This window comes from Arachis hypogaea, chromosome 15, assembly GCF_003086295.3.
Source record: "Arachis hypogaea cultivar Tifrunner chromosome 15, arahy.Tifrunner.gnm2.J5K5, whole genome shotgun sequence".
Classification (NCBI taxonomy): domain Eukaryota; kingdom Viridiplantae; phylum Streptophyta; class Magnoliopsida; order Fabales; family Fabaceae; genus Arachis; species Arachis hypogaea.
The window spans coordinates 77,163,258-77,177,275 of record NC_092050.1 but is presented as its reverse complement, the minus strand read 5'-3'; the positions used below and the strand labels follow the sequence as shown (position 1 = coordinate 77,177,275).

Here is a 14,018-nt window from a genome sequence, read left to right as displayed (position 1 = left end):
TCATGTCATGTTTTTCTATGCTTTTTCATACAAGAAATTGATGATTAGTGCTTGAATATTGAATGCTTTTGTGCTTAAATGGTATATTTCTTTGATCTTTTGATTTGATAAACTTTGTAGGAAATAAGTAGAAAAAGAAGCAAAGAAGCACAAATTAAGCTCAATTAAGCTCAAATGGAGCAAAGAGGATTTGAAACCCTGACCTCTTCACACTCCAACAAGAATAACTCGAGCTACAAAGCTCCAAATGAGGTGATTCTAGTGGCATTGGAAAGTAGGAATCTAGAGCTTTCCAAGCATATATGGCACTGCATGGTGGACACTAAATCTGAAGGAGAAAACTTACCCCGAAAGTGCAAAGATAAATATAGTATCAACCTGCAGTAAGGCCAGCTGACCTCTCCACCTTCCAAGGAGGATAACTTGAGCTGTAGAGCTTTAAATGATGCGCTCTCAAATGCATTGAAAATTAGACCTCCAAAGCTTTCCAACGATATATAATAGTGTGGGGTGAAAATTAAGTTTAGGATTCAGAAGCTGGCGCTAACTTTGGCCTCCAAAGCAGCGCTCACTAAGTGAACGCCACGCTCACTAATTGAGCGTTTTCGGCCTCCCAAACAGCATGACCATGCCTTCTTCGAAGGACCATAACTTGAGCTACAGATGTCCAATTGATGCGCTTTCAGTTGTGTTGGAAAGATGACATTCAGAGCTTTTCAATGATATGTAATAATCTATATTTGGCATGAAATTAAAGTACAATTGATAGGCATCTTTAAGGCCCAAAAACCACGCTCAAAAGCCAACATTTGGAGTAGCGCTCGTTAGCAAAGTGAGCGCCACGCTCACTTTGTTAACTTTTGCGGAAATTTCAGCTTGGAGAAGGGCCATGCACTAAGGGCATTCAAAAAAGGGAATGTAGCGCTCAACCAAGGGAGTGCTAAGAGAAGCGCTCGACCAAGGGAGCGCTGCAAAGGAACGGAGCGCTCAACCAAAGGGAGCACCCATGAGAAGCCAGCGTTCAGAAAAGGAACGCAGCGTTCAGAAAGGGAACGCTAGAAGAAAACTTGGCACGTGAGGAAGCACCAAGCAAAGTGAACGGGGCGTTCACTTTCCTAACCAAACGCTCCACTGGAGCATGCACCTCCAACCCATTTTCATTCAAGGCCGAACCAACAAAACCCATTGACATCACTCAAAGGCACAAGAAATAGTTAGATTAGGAATTTCATTTAAATTGTAATTTGTTTTCAATTTCAATTTCATTTTTTATTTTGTAAAGCCTATATAAAGGCATCAGTTTCATTTCATTGAAAAAAGGAGGCTGGCTCTGCTAGAGAGCAATAGGAGTAGGAGTAGGATAGAATAGAAAGCTCTCTTTGATACACTTTTCTTTTCTGCACTTTCTATATTTCAGTCTTGAATTCAGTTTATGCAAATTTCAAATCCTCAGCTCCAATTTTCTTCTCTGTGATTTTACTTTTCTGTTTACATTGCTCCCAATTTACTTTCCTATAATTTCCATCTTCTACACTTTTATTTCTCTGCAACTTTACAATTCTGCTCATGATTCGATCTGATTTAATCTTCATGCAATTTAAATTTCCTGTTACTTGTTCTCAAGATCTCTTCGATTGCTTGCTTTATTGCTTTTTTAAAATTCCCTGCACCCAATTCCCTTTACATTTGCTGCACTTTACATTTCTTTCTCTTTAAGTTTCAGTCAATTTACATTCTGCAATTTAAATTTCCTATAATTTACTTTCTGTTGATCGATTCTCACTCAATTCACCATTGTTAGCTTGACTAAACTAATCACCTCACTAAAGTTGCTTGATCCATCAATCCCTGTGGGATCGACCTGATGCACGGAAAACTTGTCTCACAACAAATCTCCCTTCGGCAAGTGTACCGAATTTGTCGTCAAGTAAAAACTCACAATAGAGTGAGGTCGAATCCCACAGGGATTGATTGATCAAGCAACTTTAATTAGAAGAATGTTCTAGTTGAGCGAATCCAGTATTTGGGTTGAGAGTTCCAAAAAATAAAATGGCGGGAATGTAAATAACAGAAAAGTAAATGCTAAAATTAAAGGACTGGAAGTAAATGACTGAAAATAAATTGCAAAATTGTAAATGGGAATGGGGGATGTGCTCATAAAAGTAAATGGCAGAAATTAAAGAGAATGGGTAAGATCAGAGATGGGGAGTTCATTGGGCTTAGGAGATGTTGCAATTCTCCGGATCAAGTTCATTTTCATCTCTTCCTCAATCAATGCACTCATTGATCTCCTTGGAAATCTTAAGTGATTGAATTACAATGTCTTGCAATTCAATCTCTCAAATCTTGATCAATAGCCAATTCCTTGGTCAATTGCTCATGAGAAGAGATGAAGTATGGTCACTGATTATACCACATGCATGTCCCAAATCAAGTATTGAGAGGGTTATAGTCACATACCCATCCAAACCCAATTTGGTCCAGCATGAGAAAGCATTTCTAGCTTGATCTCTTCATTCCTCTTTCAAGGTTCAAAAGAGATCCAAGTTTGAATAGCTTCTTTTCCAAGATAACTACTCAATTGGATGAAGATCGAAATCTTTCAAGTAAAATCAAGAGAAAAGATAGAAGAAGGATAATAAAAATTAGTATTGATCCATCAAATTACAACAGAGCTCCCTAACCCAATGAAAGGGGTTTAGTTGTTCATAGCTCTAGAAAATGAAAACAAAGATGGAGAATACATCATAGAACTAGAAATTGCAGAGAAAGTAAAATACAGGAGTAGTTCTCTTTTTCCAACTTTTTTTAACTCCTTCACAATTCAAAGCTACTCCTATATATACTACTTCTCTCAGCTTCTAGTTGGCTCTTCAAGTTCTTGGGCCTTTGGATCTTGAGTTTGAAGCAGTTCTCTTCTTCATTTGGGCTTGGCTTTACTTGCAGAGAGAAAATGTGAAGTGGGTAGAGACTTTAGCTTAGGACGTTAGGGGTGTTAACGTTTAGTGAAAATATAAGTTCGAGAACGTTAGTGACAATCAACTTTCTCACTAACGTTACTAAGTAAAAGCCACGTTAACTTCAACATTAGTGGCATAAACGTTGCCACTAACGTTGCCTCTAAGTCCTTCGCACACGTTATTGAGACTTAACATTTCCAATAACTTTGAAAAGCCCCCTTTGTTCCCACGTTAGAGCCCACGTTAACTTAGTTAACGTGGCTCTTTAACGTGGGCTTGCCATCCTTCGAGAATGTTAGTGACACTCAACATTGTCAATAACATTCCAAGGTGCCCCTATGCCTCACGTTAGAGTCCACGTTAACTAGGTTAACGTGGCTTCTAACGTGGCCATGCTTAGCCATCCCCAACGTTAGTGACAATGTTGAGTGTCACTAACGTTGGCCATTCTTTCACTCATCAACGTTAGCTTCCACATTAACTAGGTTAACGTGGAAGTTAACGTGGCTCCTTGGGGGGGTTGAGTGGTTGCTTCCAACGTTAGTGACAATGTTGGGTGTCACTAACGTTGTCGACCATGCTTGCTTCTTACGTTAGCTCCCACGTTAACTAAGTTAACGTGGGAGTTAACGTGGTATATTTCTCCTTATGCCAACGTTAGTGACAATGTTGAATGTCATTAACGTTGGCGCTTCTCCCCCTTTCTAATGTTAGAGGCCACGTTAACTAAGTTAACATGGACTCTAACGTGGCCACTTATGAGAATTTGCCAACGTTAGTGACAATGTTAAGTGTCACTAACATTGGCTCAACTTCCCTTCTCCACGTTAGAGTTCACATTAACTTAGTTAACGTGACTCTTAACGTGGTCAATGATGGCTTTGAGAGCGTTATTGGAAATCACTTTTCTCATTAACTTTGCAAGTTACCTCCCATTCCTTGCTTCCTTTGGTCCTAAAATCAAGCAATAGAGTGCATCAAAGTTCTATTCCAAGTCATGGGTAATGCAACATACAATTTTTCACTAAACTCATGCAAAATCCTCATGAAATAATGTAAAATGCACAATGTATGCTTGAATCAAGGTATAAGTGAATATCTACCCAAAACTAGCTTATTTCCTAAGGAAATGCATGAAACTAACCTAAAAACAGTAAAGAAAAGGTCAGTAAAACTGGCCAAGATACCCTGGCATCACAACACCAAACTTAAAGCTTGCTTGTCCCTAAGCAAGTACTGGAACAAGAGAATGATGAATGGAATGCCAAGAGCAATGAGTCATTCTTGTGGACGTCATATCACTGATTTTATGGTGGTTTCATGCATAGCATCTTAGGTTCATTCCTGGCTTTCAGACCTTTATCATGTCTTAAAACACTCACTTTGCTTACATCCCATGAGACTTTTATTCATTGATCCCTTTTTTGTCATTTCAGAGCTTATTGGTGTTCTTAGGCTAAGTGCTCTGTAAGGGGGCAACTTTTTAAGATAAGCTTTCAGCCAACACTCCCGAACCAGTTGGTTCAAGGTGCTAGGTGTTGAAGCACCCCTAAGGACTTACTCCCTCAAGTCTCTCCCCCATACATACACACCACAGACATATAGTTCATTTATTTTCCTTCTTGAGACCTTGGTCTCCAGCACCTCTTTGGGTTACTAAATGCTCTGTGGTGAGGGTTACTCTTGATGATGGACTTTCAGCTGATAATCCCGGGTTAGTTAACCCAAGTTACCAGGTGATAAAGCACCCCTAAGAGCTTATTCATCCAAGTAGATCCCTCACACAGGAACACCACAGACACATATCTTAAGATCAAAACCATTGGTGCCTAGCCTTATTGCTTACTCTTTTTCTTTTGTTTTTCCACTTTCATTATTCTTTTCTCTTTCTCTTATTAGGATCTTGTCATATACTTAGTCTCATGAGTATATTCAAAGCAAAGTATTCAGGCCAGATAGTTGTCATCCCACCTTATGGTTGAACCAACTTAGCTAACTTATGATCATACCACAAACTCATGAATGTACTCCATAATGTGAACTCCACTCTGGTCTTTTGAAACATAGTTAGCTGGAGTATATTCAAAGCAAAGTATTCAGGCAAGGTTACTGGAAGTTTCTTGTTCCCAAAGCACTTGAGACATAGTTAGCTTGCATGTATGCTGGTGCTTTTTGAACTCAATTTGGTGTGTGAACACCAAACTTAGTTCCTTGCCCAGTCCAAACATTGCACATATGCAGAGAACCCCATATCTTGTTGTCAACAAAGCAATGATAACCTATAGTCTAACTACATCTAAGTGGTTTCTCTTGATTGGATGGAGCTAGCAATGTTCTTCTGGAGTGGAGTGTAATTCTAACTAATGTCCTTTGGTGGAACACCAAACTTAGAATTACACCATCACTCTTGGATTGTTCTGGTGTGGAACACCAAACTTAGCTCCTTACAATACAGGGGAAACGACTTGTGATTTTTTTATTGAAATAAAGATGAAAGTAAAAATACCTGAGGTTGGGTTGCCTCCCAACAGAGCGCTCTTTTATCGTCGCTAGATCGACGAGTCCTTAATTACTTGAGATGGTACTTTACTCTGGGATTTTCCCCCATGTTGCCCAGATAATGCTTGAGTCTTTGTCCATTCACTGTAAAAGTCCTCTCTGAACCTTCATCCGTGATTTCGATGTGGCCATATGGCGATACTTTCGTAACCATGAAAGGTCCGGACCACCTTGACTTGAGTTTTCCTGGGAACAGCCTTAATTTAGAATTGTAAAGGAGTACTCGCTGCCCTTTTTCGAAACTCCTAGGCACAAGATGCATGTCATGTTTTCTCTTTGCCTTTTCTTTGTACATCTTAGTGTTTTCATAGGCTTGTGACCTGAATTCCTCCATCTCTTGCAGCTGCAAGATCCTTTTTGCACCAGCAGCAATGCTGTCAAAATTTAGTATCTTGATAGCCCAGAGAGCTTTGTGTTCCAGCTCAAGTGGTAAATGACAAGCCTTCCCATAGACCAGTTGATATGGAGACATTCCAAGTGGAGTTTTGAATGCTGTTCTGTATGCCCAAAGAGCATCATCCAGCTTCTTCGACCAATCCTTTCTAGATGCACCCACAGTCTTTTCCAGGATCCTCTTCAGCTCTCTGTTGGATATCTTAGTTTACCCACTCATTTGAGGGTGGTAAGGTGTGGCTACTTTGTGTTTTACCCCATATCGTAGGAGGAGAGCTTCTAGTGGTTTGTTACAAAAGTGGCTCCCTCCATCACTGATGAGGGCTCTTGGGACTCCAAACCGGCTAAAGATATTCTTCCTGAGGAAGTTCATGACTACCTTGTTATCATTAGTTGGGGTTGCAATAGCCTCTACCCACTTGGAAACATAATCCACTGCTACCAGGATGTACTTGTTTGCATATGAGGTTGGGAATGGTCCCATGAAATCTATTCCCCACACATCAAACAGTTCCAGTTCCAAGATGAAATTTTGTGGCATGGCGTTTCTTTTAGGCAGGTTTCCAGATCTTTGGCATTCATTGCAGCTTTTTACTAGTTCCTTGGCATCCTTGAAAAGGGTGGGCCAAAAGAATCCGCTTTGTAACACCTTTGCTGCAGTTCTGTCCCCTCCAAAGTACCCGCCATAACATGAACCGTGGCAATTCCACAGAACTTCTCTTCCTTCTCCTTCCGAAACACATCTTCTAAGGATTCCATCTGAACATTTCTTGAAGAGATATGGCTCATCCCAGACAAAGTATTTTGCGTCATTCATGAGCTTCCTTTTTTGATGTTTATTGATCCCTGGGCGTAATGCCCCAGTTGCCTTGAAATTTGCAATATCTGCAAACCATGGTGCTTTGTGAACTGTCATCAACTGCTCATCAGGGAAGAGCTCGTTCACATTTGTATCATTTTCTCCACCTTGATCATGAGGGATTCTGGATAGGTGATCTGCCACCTTATTTTCCACTCCTTTCTTGTCTCTGATTTCAATATCAAATTCCTGCAACAGTAAGATCCACCTTATTAGTCTTGGCTTTGATTCTTGCTTGGCAAACAAATATTTAAGTGCTGCGTGATCTGTAAAGACAATCACTTTAGCACCAATGAGGTATGATCTAAATTTATCAAATGCAAAAACTATTTCTAGCAACTCCTTTTCAGTAGTGGTATAATTTCTTTGAGTTTCATTAAGGACTTTGCTAGCATAGTATATTACACGAACTAGGTTATCTTTCCTTTGTCCTAACACTGCCCCAACTGCAAAATCAGATGCATCACACATCAATTCAAATGGTAGGTTCCAATCAGGTGGGGAAATGATAGGAGAAGAGGATAACCTCATTTTTAAATGTGCAAATGCTAGCATGCATGTTTCATCAAAGATAAATGGTGTATCAGATACAAGGAGATTGCTTAAGGGCTTGGCTATCCTTGAAAAATCTTTAATGAACCTTCTGTAAAAACCAGCATGCCCTAAAAAACTCCTAATTGCCTTGACATCACTGGGTGGGGGTAGTTTTTCAATAAGTTCTACTTTAGCTCTATCAACCTCAATGCCTTGGTGAGAGACCTTGTGACAAAAGACTATTCCTCCTGTCACCATGAAGTGGCATTTTTCCCAGTTCAAGACCAAATTGGTCTCTTGGCATCTTTTCAATACCAAGGCGAGGTGATGTAGGCAACTAAGAAAGGAAACTCCGAATACCGAGAAATCATCCATAAAAACTTCAATGAATTTTTCTATCATATTTGAAAAGATAGAAAGCATGCAGCGTTGGAAAGTTGCAGGTACATTACATAGCCCAAATGGCATGCGCCTATAGGCAAACACTCCATATGGACAAGTAAATGAGGTTTTCTCTTGGTCTTTGGGATCAACCACTATTTGGTTATATCCTGAATAACCGTCGAGAAAACAATAATATGCGTGCCCTACAAGTCTTTCCAACATCTGATCCATGAATGGAAGGGGAAAATGGTCTTTTCATGTAGCCTCATTGAGTTTTCTGTAGTCTATGGACATCCGCCATCCTGTGACGGTCCTTGTAGGTATGAGCTCGTTCTTCTCATTGGTGACCACAGTGATTCCTCCCTTCTTGGGCACAACATGTATGGGGCTAACCCAAGGGCTGTCCGAAATTGGGTATATGACCCCTCCTTGCCAAAGCTTCATAACCTCTTTCCGTACCACTTCCTTCATGATTGGGTTCAGCCTTCTCTGGGATTGAATGGATGGCTTAGCATCATCTTCCAACAGTATTTTATGCATGCATATGGCTGAACTGATTCCCTTCAAGTCAGCAAGGGTCCATCCAATGGCATCCTTATGCTCCCGCAGCACCTTGAGTAGCTCGTCCTCTTGATCTTGACTGAGGGATGAATTTATGATTATTGGGTAGTTTTTATTTTCTCCTAGATATGCATATTTGAGAGTGGGTGGCAGTGCTTTGAGTTCAAGTTTGGGTGCTTCTGACTTTTCGTTCCCTTCCTTTGGTGCATCTGGTATATGTATTTCTGCTGTGGCCACCTCTTCACTTGATTCAGATTCTTCCTCCACCAATCTCTCGTCCTCTTCAGGTTCTTCTTCTTCAAAATTCTCCTACACTTCATCCTCAAGTGCATCTAACCTCATGCATTCCCCCAATTATTCTGGTGGGTAACTCATGGCCTTGAACACATTGAATGTCATCTTTTCATTGTGTAATCTCAGGGTGAGGTCACCCTTCTGAACATCAATGACAGCTCCAGTAGTGGCCAAGAATGGCCTTCCCAAGATGATGGAGGTCTTGGCGTCCTCCTGCATGTCCAGCACCACAAAATCTGCTAGAAATATAAAATCTCCCACTTTTACTAGCAAATCCTCTACTATCCCGTGGGAGAATTTGAACGATCGGTCTGCCAGTTGTAGGGCCATTTTTGTTGGTTTAGCCTCCTCAATTTTCATCTTTCTCATCATAGCTACTGACATCAAATTGATGCTGGCCCCTAAGTCACAAAGAGCCTTCTCTACTGTGATTTCTCCTATAATACAAGGGATCTGAAAACTCCCAGGATCCTTCAGTTTCTGGGGTAGTTTATGCTGAATGATAGCACTGCACTCTTCAGTTAGTATCACAGTCTCATTGTTCTTCCAGCTTCTCTTCTTAGTCATTAGCTCCTTCAAAAACTTGGCGTAGAGTGGCATTTGTTCTATGGCTTCAGCAAAGGGTATGTTAATTTGTAGTTTCTTGAAGATTTCCAAAAATCTCAAGAACTGGTTGTCATCTTCCCTTTTCTTCAATAGCTGGGGATATGGAGCTCTTGAGATGTTCAGTTGTGGTATCCCTTTTTCTTTCTGCAGACTTGGCGTGGGAGGTTAAACTCCATCTTGCTCTTCTCCCTTTTCATTTGAGCCTTCTTCTTGTGGTTTTTGGGGACGTTCCTTCAGTTCCTTCCCACTCCTAAGTGTGATAGCTTGACACTCCTCCCTTTTGCTTGAATGGGCATCATAGCAAAGGTTGTGGTTAGGAAGCTGCTTAAATAGATAGCTGATTTGTGTCTCCAGTTTCTTGATGGTAGCACTTTGATTCTGCATGTTTGACTGCACTTCCTCTCTGAATGCTTTACTGTTTTGAATGTCTTTGCATACTCCTTCAATTAAGGTTTCGATCTTAGAGAGCTTGTCATCAATTGATGGGTGATTCGGAGCAGATGTGCTATTTTGGTTTTGATAAGCATGTGGAGAAGTGTTGTTGTGGGGGTGTTGAGATGTCCTCTGTGTGAATTGCTGGTGAGCTGCATTATTGTTGGAGTTGTAACGTCTCTGGTCTTGGTTTTGATCTTGCTCATTTCCCCACCCAAAGTTTGGGTGGTTTCTCCATCCAGGGTTGTAGGTCTTGGAGTATGGATCATAATTTTTCCTTGGTGAATTCCCAATGTAGTTGGCTTGCTCCTGACTACCCTCTGCTTCTTCATTCACTCCTTCTTGGGTTGTTGATGAAGTGGAGATTGCTGCTACTTGGTTCATCTCCATCTTCTTGGTGAGGTCAGCCAGCTGCTGGGTAATGAGCTTGTTTTGGGCCAACAGAGCATCTATATTGTTTAGCTCCATTACTCCTCTTGTGTTCCCTCTTCCGAAAGCTTAGAAGTAGTCGTTCTCTACTACTGTTTCAATAACATCTATGGCTTCCTCAATAGTCTTCTTCTTGTTCAAAGATCCTCCGGATGAATGGTCTACGGCCTTCTTTGACTCATAAGAGAGTCCTTCATAGAAAATATGCAGCTGCACCCATTCGTTGAACATATCTGGTGGGCACCTCCTTGTTAGGTCTTTAAACCTCTCCCATGCTTCATATAGAGTCTCACCATCTTGTTGCCTGAAAGTTTGGACCTCAGCTCTCAGCCTATTGATTCGTTGAGGAGGGTAAAATCTTGCTAAAAATTTGTTCACCACTTCTTCCCAAGTTGTCAAGCTTTCCCTTGGGAAAGATTCCAGCCACTTGGCTGCTTTGTCCCTAAGTGAGAATGGAAATAGGAGCAGTCAATAGGCGCCAGGATGAACACCATTAGAATGAATTCTAGAGTTTCATGATGATCTGTTGAAGTCTGGCTGGCTGTGAAGCCATGTCTAATCTTTTGGACCGAGGTTTCAACTTATCACCACAAGAGCTTGTTGATTTCTATCAATCTTGCTGTTGAATGTAAGGATATGCTAAAGCTTGGCTAGCCATTGGCCATGTCTAGTGTTTTGGACCGAAGCTTTCACTGAAATCTTGGCTGGCTAGTAAGCCATGTCTAATTCCTGGACCGGAGTTTTAGACTAACATTGCATGATTTCTGGAATTCTCATTAAAAATTTTGAATTCCTTATTTTCTCTTTTTCCAATTGATTTTCGAAAAAAAATTACAAAAAAATTTATAAAATCATAAAAACCAAAAATAATTTATGTTTCTTGTTTGAGTCTAGTGTCTAATTTTAAGTTTGGTGTCAATTGCATTCTCATAATTTTTGAAAAATTACATGCATTCTGTTCTTCATTGATCTTCAAGTTGTTCTTGATGATTTTATTGGGTCTGATCTTTAAATTCTCTTGTTTTGTGTGTTTTGTTGTTTTTCATATGCATTCTCAATTTGTTAGTGTCTCTAATATGAAAATTTCTAAGTTTGGTGTCTTGCATGCATTGTTTATTTGATCTTAGTTCTTCATGATTTAGTTTTATTTTGTTATTATTCTCTAAAAATTAAAAAAAAATTAAAAAAAAACTATGACTTTTCAAGTCAATAATACAGAGAATTGAAGATTCAGAACATTCAGCAGTGAAATTACACAGAAAAAGTTGGGCGTTCAAAACGCCCAATGAGGAAGGAAAACTGGCGTTTAAACACCAGCTAGAGTACCTGGCTGGGCGTTAAAAGCCCAAAAAGGTAGCATTTTGGGCATTAAACGCCAGAATGTATACCATTCTGGGCGTTTAACGCCAGGATGGCACAAGAGGGAAGATTTTGTTTTTAATTCAAATCTTTTTTAAAATTTTCATAATTTTTCAAAATCAAATCTTTTTCAAATTATATCTTTTCAATAATATCTTTTTAAAATCAATTTCTTTCCATTTTTTATTTTTTTTTACTATTTTCAAAAATCCTTGCTAACAATTAGAGATGTGATTCAAAAATTTCTTCCTTGTTAAGAAAGGTTCAATAATTGAATGTTAGAATCATATCTTTCAAATTTCTTGTTAGCCAAGGCATTAATTTTAAAAATCAAATCTTTTTAATTTTTTGTCAATCATATCTTTTTAAAACCATATTTTCTCAATCATATCTTCTCACCCACATCTTTTTCAAAAATGATTTTCAATCATATCTATTTTATTTCTAATTTCAAAATCTTTTTCAAAATCACTTAACTACTTTCTAAATTTTAATTTTCGAAAATCACCAATCAATTTTTTTTTCAAAATTTCTTTGAATTATTTCAAAATCTTTTTTTTTATTTTTTTCGAAAATTCTTCCCCCTTCTAACATTTTCTATTTAAAGGACTAACACTCCTCCTCAATGTGCAATTCGAACCATATCCCTCTTGATAAGTTCGAATTCTCTCCTCTCTACCTCCTCCTTCCATTCATCTTTTCCTTTGACACCTCAAGGAATATCTATACTGTGACATAGAGGATTCCATACTTTCTTCTCCTCTCTTTCATACGAGCAGGAGCAAGGACAAAGTCATTCTTGTTGAAACTGATCCTGAATCTGAAAGGACCTTGAAGAGAAAGCTAAGAGAAGCTAAAGCACAATTCTCTGTAGAGGACCTAACAGAAATTTTCAAACAAGAAGAAGCCATGGCAGCCGAAAACAACAACAATGCCAACAATGCAAGAAAGGTGCTTGGTGACTTTACTACACCTACTCCCGACTTCTATGGGAGAAGCATCTCAATCCCTGCCATTGGAGGAAACAATTTTGAGCTTAAGCCTCAATTAGTTTCTCTAATGCAACAGAATTGCAAGTTTCATGGCCTTCCATTAGAAGATCCTCATCAGTTCTTAGCTGAATTCATGCAAATCTATGACACTGTTAAGATCAATGGAGTTGACCCTGAGGTCTACAGACTTATGCTCTTCCCTTTTTCTGTAAGAGACAGAGCTAGGACATGGTTGGACTCACAACCTAAAGAAAGCCTGAACTCTTGGGAAAAGCTAGTCAATGCTTTCTTGGCAAAGTTCTTTCTACCTCAAAAATTGAGTAAGCTTAGAGTGGAAGTCTAGACCTTCAGACAGAAGGAAGGTGAATTCCTCTATGAAGCTTGGGAAAGATACAAGCAATTGATCAGAAGGTGTCCTTCTGACATGCTTTCTGAATGGAGCATCATAGGTATCTTCTATGATAGTCTGTCTAAACTGTCCAAGATGTCATTAGACAGCTCTGCTGGAGGATTTCTTCATCTGAAGAAGACGCCTGCAAAAGCTCATGAACTCATTGAGATGGTTGCAAATAACCAATTCATGTACACTTCTGAAAGGAACCCTGTGAATAATGGGATAAATCAGAAGAAAGGAGTTCTTGAGATTGATACTCTGAATGCCATATTGGCTTAGAACAAAATATTGACTCAGTAAGTCAATATGATTTCTCAGAGTCTGTCTGGCATGCAAGCACCAACAGGCAGTACCAAAGAAGCTTCATCTGAAGAAGAAGCTTATGATCCTGAGAATCCAGCAATGGAAGAGGTGAATTACATGGGAGAACCCTATGGAAACACCTATAATTCTTCATGGAGAAATCATCCAAATCTCTCATGGAAGGACCAACAGAGGCCTCAATAAGGCTTCAACAACAGTAATGGTGGAAGAAATAGGTTTAGCAATAGCAAGCCTTTTCCATCATCTTCTCAGCAACAGACAGAGAATTCTAAGCAGAGCCACTCTGACTTAGCAACCATAGTCTCTGATTTAATTAAGACCACTCAAAGTTTCATGACTGAAACAAGGTCCTCCATTAGAAATTTGGAGGCACAAGTGGGTCAGCTGAGTAAAAAAGTTACTGAACTCCCTCCTAGTACTCTCCCAAGCAATACAGAAGAGAATCCAAAAAGAGAGTGCAAGGCCATAACTTTAACCAACATGGCCGAATGCATAGAGGAGGGAAAGGCAGTGATTTCTACTGAGGAAGACCTCAATGGATGTCCACTGGCCTCCAAGGAGTTCCCTAATGAGGAACCATGGGAATCTGAGGCTCATACAGAGACCATAGAGATTCCATTAAACTTGCTTCTGCCATTCATGAGCTCTGATGAATATTCTTCCTCTGAAGAGGATGAAGATGTTACTGAAGAGCAAGTTGCTAAGTACCTTGGAGCAATCATGAAACTAAATGGCAAGTTATTTGGTGATGAGACTTGGGAGGATGAACCTCCCTTGCTCACCAAAGAACTGGATGACTTGACTAGGCAGAGATTACCTCAGAAGAGACAGAATCCTGGAAAGTTCTCAATACCTTGTACCATAGGCACCATGACCTTTGAGAAGGCTCTGTGTGACCTAGGGTCAAGCATAAACCTCATGCCTCTCTCTGTAATGGA

At 39.7% G+C, this 14,018-nt stretch overlaps 2 non-coding genes across 2 annotated transcripts; one reads left to right on the top strand and one right to left on the bottom strand.

Moving 5' to 3' along the window:
* Window positions 1-10,237: 10,237 nt before the first annotated feature.
* LOC112753241 (small nucleolar RNA R71) lies at window positions 10,238-10,344 on the top strand. Its single transcript, XR_003177634.1, has one exon. It is a non-coding gene; the product is annotated as a small nucleolar RNA R71 (small nucleolar RNA).
* A 2,340-nt stretch (window positions 10,345-12,684) lies between these two features.
* On the bottom strand, window positions 12,685-12,792 carry LOC112752258 (small nucleolar RNA R71). Its single transcript, XR_003176705.1, has one exon. It is a non-coding gene; the product is annotated as a small nucleolar RNA R71 (small nucleolar RNA).
* Between the last annotated feature and the right edge of the window lie 1,226 nt (window positions 12,793-14,018).